Source organism: Pseudorca crassidens, chromosome X, assembly GCF_039906515.1.
Source record: "Pseudorca crassidens isolate mPseCra1 chromosome X, mPseCra1.hap1, whole genome shotgun sequence".
NCBI classification, from domain to species: domain Eukaryota; kingdom Metazoa; phylum Chordata; class Mammalia; order Artiodactyla; family Delphinidae; genus Pseudorca; species Pseudorca crassidens.
Window position 1 is genome coordinate 4,563,046 of NC_090317.1, and position 6,686 is coordinate 4,569,731.

Consider the following 6,686-nt stretch of genomic DNA (forward strand, 5'->3'; position numbering starts at 1 on the left):
ATTTATTTGGCTGCAGGATCTGCGTTGCGGCCCGCGGGCTCTCTAGTGCGCAGGCTCTGGAGCGCACGGGCCGCGGGATCTTAGTTCCCCGACCAGGGATTGGACCTGCGTCCCCTGCACTGGAAGGCGGGTTCTTAACCACTGGACCACCAGGGAAGGCCCCCTTCACTCTTAATGCCAGTTCCCTCCACAGGCCATCCTCTCTCCCATCCCTGGGAGTGTGTGCTTACTTGCTATTCCTGCTGCCCGGGACCCGCTCCCCCTTCTGCTCCTAAGCAAATGCTGCTACCCTTGAGACCTCAGCCCAGCCCCCAGCCAGTGAGGGGACACCGCCTGCCCACACTTTCCTTGCTTCCCTCTGGTCTCCTTTGTGGCGCGATTGCTCGTTGAGTGTCTGTCTCAATTGGGCTTCTGCCCAACGAGCACATGGCTGGGGACCCAGGAGACACTCGGAGAAATACTAGATGAATGAGCAAAGGCCTGAGAAAGCAAAGGCATGCCTGTGTTATCTGATGCTGGTGTGGAGGGAACGCCCTCGCAGAAGGAGGCGGCGGCCCTCTCTGACTGGGGGGAGAGGTGATGAGAAAACTAGAGGACCAGTGCCAATTCCACAAAGGACTTCACTCAGCCAAGCAGGGGAGTTGCATGTATCTACCCCACTCGTGGAAGACAGCCCAAGGCAGGCCCCTTCGGCTGCCTGGTACCCAGGGCAGTGCTGTGGGACCGCAGGGAGGGTGGGGACTCCCATTCTTTGTTTCTCAGCCCTGGAGTCCTGCGGTGCATTTGCAGCATTCACTAGGGCTCTGGCTCACAAAGGGAGCTCCCGAGTCCGAATAGCACCGCGGAGCATTTCGGTCAGGTGTGTGGGAAAGAGCAGTGGCCACATGCCAGCCGTGCAACTCGGGCAAGCAACCTTGGCTCTCCGTCCCTCAGTGTCCCCATTTGCACAAGTGAGAGCAGTAATAGTACCCGCATCATAAGTTGTTGTGGGATCCTGTGAAGCACTCAGTGCAACGTCTCACTCGAGAAGTGTTCACGGTTCTAATGGTCACCTTGGATCTCACTTTGAGCTCTTCAGACAATGCAGAGGAGTAGCAGTCAGAGGATGACCCAAACATAGGTGGCACAAGCCTGAACCATATTTGTCCACAGCCAAGAAACAGTTGTCTATGCTGGGAATTGCATCTTCCTTAGCAAATCAGCTCTCTCTGGGCTGTCTGCGACCTGAACTATAGGATCAAGACAAGCTGGACCGGTGCATCTGCATGCACGCCCCTACACCCGCCCTCATGCCCACACCAGTCCTACACATTTGTCCTCTAAATACCTGGTGGGTTCCTGGTCCTGAGTTCCCGGCACCTGAGCGGGGAGTGGGGAGGGGCCAGAACCCTAGCAAGGGGGCAGGTAGGACATGGTACTGTCATCGCCAGGTTCAGAGCAAGGACTGAGCTCCTCATCTCCCAACGGCCCCGCCTCCATGGCCTGCAACAGAGTCTAGGCTCAGCCGGCCAGTGTTTGCTGTGAGGGAGAGTTTCGTCCAAGGTAGAACAAATGTGCATTTTTGAAATGGACATTCTAAGTAACTGACAAGGGCCAACCTCACTGTTGCCTTCTGAGGCGCCAGGGAATATCACTTGATGAAGTACCGGGCAAATAGCTCTGCATTTCCAAATCCAAACACACAGAAGTATCTTAGAAGGACTATCATCCTAGGATCACAGGCAGGGGCTCTGCCCTCTGCTCCTCCACAGCTGCAAGAGGCCTTGGAAAATCCCTAGACAAACCCCTGACGCTCACTGCCGCTCAGTCTCCCTTTCTGGACAGTCAGGGAATTGCACTAGATACTAGATGATCTCCAGGGCGCTGGAGCCTAAGCTCCTCGTGGGCAGCCATCCTCCCGCCCGCTTTCTCAAATGCCTAGAAGAAAGCACGCTGCAAATGCCCAGTGAATATTGGTCGAATGAATAAATGGGTGGAGGTGCTCGGATTCTATGGTCTTGCAGTGAGGTGGATGTTCATACAAAAGTATGTTTCTATTCATAAACGGATCTCCTTTGCTTGGTAATCTTTGCAAATGATTCTAGACACATTTTTCAATATGATGTGACTCTCAGATCAGCCTGCCTTGAGATGTTTCAAGTAAAAGCCTTCTTTTTTAACATGATATATGTAGATTATCATCTTAACTTTCCACTTACTTTTGGATATGCTCGTACCTGACCCGCACATTCACTGGTTATCAGAGAAAAGGACAACCAGATAAAATGCTAAGGGTAAGGGACTGTAAACATAAACTACAAATGGCCCAAGTCAGATCAGAGAACATGATAATGATGACGGCCTAATGTTGCATTGTATTTCGCCCCTTAACAGTTTACAAGGTGCTTGCGCATCTGCTATCTAACTGCACCCCACAAAGGTCCTGCGAGATATGTAGGCATATTTTGAAAAACAATTGAAATGGATTGAAAGCAAGTGTTTTGACAAGGGCACCAGGCCATCAGGAGCTGTATCGGGAGTCAATCAACGTCTCCTGCCTCCCTGTCTTTTTAACAGGCTTCAATGTTGGAATATTTCCCGAGGGCAAACAATGACCATCCAGGAGCCTTCTGCCTGCCTACAGCCCCAGAGAGAAGGGCAGCAAAAGTCAAAGGGACTGAGGGCAGTTGTTGCAGTCATCAGAGGAGCGATCCCAGGACCTCACTCCAGTGTGTCCCAAACCAAGCTCCCCACTCTCAGCCCTTCCCCCAAGCCCGTCCTGCCTGGCTCCCATCACTGCTTCATCTCCCGCATGCGTGCTGTCCCCAAACCCTGGCGACTCACTCTTCGAAACACCTCCCCAATCCAGCAGCTTCTCCGCATCCCACTACCGAGCCGTGATCATCGCTCCCCTGGGCCGCCGCGACGGACCCCTAACTGGCCTTCCCGCTCGTTCTCCACGCCAGCGACCCAAGGGATGTTTTAGAAATGTACATTTGTTTTGTTACTGCTCAGTTTAAAATCCTTTCGTGAGTCCCTGGAACCTTGAGACCAAGCCACAGAAAGACTCCCTCAAGATCTGCTTCCAGCCAGGTTCCTGCCGCCCTACCCCCAGTCACACGCAGAGGTCCTGCGATCGTCCTCAGCACCGTTCACACTCTTGCTAAGGGCCTGAAAGCCCCCAGTATTCTAGTCGTTTCTGTACCTGCCCCAGGGATACAACAGCCCACTGCCCCACAAAAGGTTTGGCCCCTGCTAGGATCTTGGAGTAAAGTTTGAGTGAGGTAGAATTGGCTCGCCGGTGTTGAGAGATGAGGGGCAGCATTTGGTAATGAGTGCAGCCAATTAAAAGCTCTGAGAAAAAAAACAAGGGTTAGGAGAGAGACCCGCAGTGGCCTTGCTGCTGCCGCCCCTGCCGCTGCCGCCGCGGCCTCTGGGAAGTGCCTCCCGCTAGCTTCCTGCCTTTAATCTTACAGAGAGATGATGAGCCATGGATCACACGGAAATCCAGCTTCTGGAACTCTTGACTGGGGGTTCTAGAGCAAAGAGACGGTCAAATTGGGCGTCACCCTCTCTCTTCCACATCTCGCTCCGCAATTGGGGTGCTGGTGATTCTGTGATGAGCTCAGCGTGTGTTGCTAGCTAATTTAAATATTTAGGATGGGTTCTCAAATCCCCTCTTAGCATGCCGGAGTGTTGACACTTGATAAATCATAGAACTTCACAGGTGGAAGGACCATGAGCATCTAGCGTGAACTTTTCCTTCTCTAGATGGGGAACTGAGTCCCGGGGTGGGGCATGGGAGGTCTCAGGCCCTCCTGATGTACTCTCGCTTTGCCCAAGTCGCTGGTCAACCTGTAGCCGGATGAGTACCCCGCCAACCGAACTTCCCCTCCAGAAACCCAGACTGGTGCAATCACCTCACAGAACAAAGCTTTGAGCAGAAGACAATAAAAGTGAATCCCAGTGATGATACACTCTTGCAAGAACGCATCCTAGCGAGGATGTGTCCTGGTGGGCTAATGCCCCCATGAGCATCCAGCCTTACCAGCAGGTTGTTTTGACAGCTCCGAACACAAACTTGTACTTACGGTGCGTGGCGGGTGCAGAGGTCAAGAGCACGGGCTTTGTTTATTTATTTATTTATTTTGGCCACACCATGCAGCGTGCGGGGTCTTAGTTCCCCTGACTAGGGATCGAACCCGCACCCTCTGCTGTGGAAGCGCAGAGTCTTAACCACTGGACCACGAGGGAAGTCCCAAGAACACAGGCTTTGGAATCAGGAGTACCTGGGTTCAAGTCTCACCTCCATCCCTTCCTCGTGTCCTTGGGCTGGTTGTTGAATCTCCCTGTGCCTCAGTTTCCTCATAAGTAAAATGGGTCTGATAAGACCCACCTCACGGGGTAGTTGTGAGGATAGCAGAGGACAAAGGATGGAGTTCGCTTAGCCTGTGTCTGGGCAGATAAGAAGCATTCAGTACATGTGGTTGTCTTGGAAAGGTGAAATTCTGGGCTATCTTTTATGCTGTTTCTTTATACTTTTTGACCCTAAGCAGGGATTACTTTATGACGAGAAAAAAAATAGAAGGGGGAGAAAACTATCCTTGCAAAAAAAAATTTTTTTCAAACAGATTCTAGAAGGTACCGCTGCGAGGCCTTGCAGGTGTTCTCCCTATTGTCAGAGGGCAGACAGATGCTGCTGGGTCACAGGGCAGAGGAAAGAGGCCAAGCTGGGAGACAGGTGCCGGGACTGTGGTCTCGAGCCCTGGGACCAGCACCGGTGCTTCCCTTTATGCTGCGGTGGCCATGCGTGGAGCACAGCATCTTCCGGCAGCCAGGCCAACCAATGGAAAACCAACCCATAACTCCCATGAGACTTTCATGGAAATAAAAGCACCCAGGTTGGGTGGGGCACTCAAATCTACATGCATTCATGATGAAAGAATGAAGTTTGAGTTCCCTACTTCTGAGCTGAATGAAAAAATAATGCTGTATTTTTAGGTTCTTTAAGGCATGGGAATACAGAGAAGGCTACTAAGTTGGGAATTTGGGGGAGAGGAGATGATTCTTAGAATCTTATTGTTGGAAAGGTCTGTGGTTGGCTGCAAGATGGCCCCCCAATAGATATCCTTGCTCTAACCGTCAGAACCTCTGAATGTTAACTTATATGGGGGAAAAAAAAAGCTTATGGAGATGCAGATGTGATGAAGTTGAGGATACTGAGATGGGGAGAGTATCTTGGATTACCTGGATGGGCCCTAATGCAATCGCATGTTGCCTTATAAGAAGAGGCAGAGGGAGACTAGACCGACGGAGGAGAAGGAGATGTAAAGACAGAGAAGAGAGAGATTTGAAGACACAGGTCTTGACGACTGGATAGATTCAGTCACAAGCCAAGGCATGTCAGTAGCCGCCTGATTTTGGACTTCTGGCCTTCAGAACCAGAGCAGAGTAAATTCCTGTTTTTTCAAACCACTCAATTTATGACCATCTGTTATGGCGTCCACAGGAAACAAGTACAGGGCCCTTAGAGTTTATCTAGTCCAGTGGTTTCCATACCTTTTCAACAGCAAAATCAAGGACTTTTGGAACGAAATCATATGCCACAGGCTTTTGAGATAACAGATGAGAGTACAGGGGCAGTGGTTGACAAAGGGGGCAAGATCCCTACCTGCCGGGTCTCCTTTCTCCGTGGTGGCTCCTGAAGCACCTTCCAGAACTTTCCGCCAACAGACTGTGAAAACACATACCTAGTTCCAAGTACCTCATTTACAGATGGGAGCCTGAGGTCTGGGGGCTGGGTGATTGGCTGAAGGCCTCTCTTGGTAGGCAGACAAGGAATATTTGTGAGGAGTAAACGAGGTAAGCTACCTCTGTCTGCTCCTTCGTCTTCCCTTTCCTGTTGGACAAAAACCCTGTCTCCCGGGCAAATAGCTAAGGATACATTGGCGTCTCTAGATGAGTTTCTGTTTTGAACAAGGACTGCCAACTGTGTCAAACGCGGCAAGGCTCAAATGAAATATTCGTTCACGGAGAGCACAGACCTTGAGCAGGCTGTTAAGGCATCTCCAGAGATGAAAAACCACTGCTTGATTCCCCATCTGTGTTTGGAGATTTAGTCTTCCGGGTATGCCCGTAACAGGAGGGATGAGGTGGACAGGAATGAATAGCAAAATTAAGCAGCTGTTAGTGTACCCGAAAATATGAATCCTTAAGTGGATCAAAGACAGCCCAGACAAGAACGCTGCTGAATGTCACAATGAGATTATTCCTGTTGCTAGATTCAGAAACACTGAAGGTCAGTTCTGCTAAAAGGCCTTTGTAGGGGATAAAGTAAAGGTTACAGTAAACTGTAACCCGCCCCCCTTTCCCGCTGGCCTTGGTGCTAACAGACAAAACATTCTCTTTTCTTCCCAAGCATAGCCAAGAAGGATGGCATTTTCAAAGGGAACTTTACAGGGGACTAAGAGGAACCCAATGGGAAAGAAGCAAACATGATCCCACCCCATCCCCACAGGTTTAAACGGCCACCAAGTACCAAACGGATTCGGAATCCACGGTGATTTATAGGACTGTTTCCAGTCCACTGGCCTCGTTCCATTTTGCACTCCTGCTACTTGATCAAATGCCATTGGGAGAAGTATTGTATCTGGTGAAAGGAGGCAGGGTGTGTTCTGCGTGTTCCAAGAATGAACAAAACCAAGACC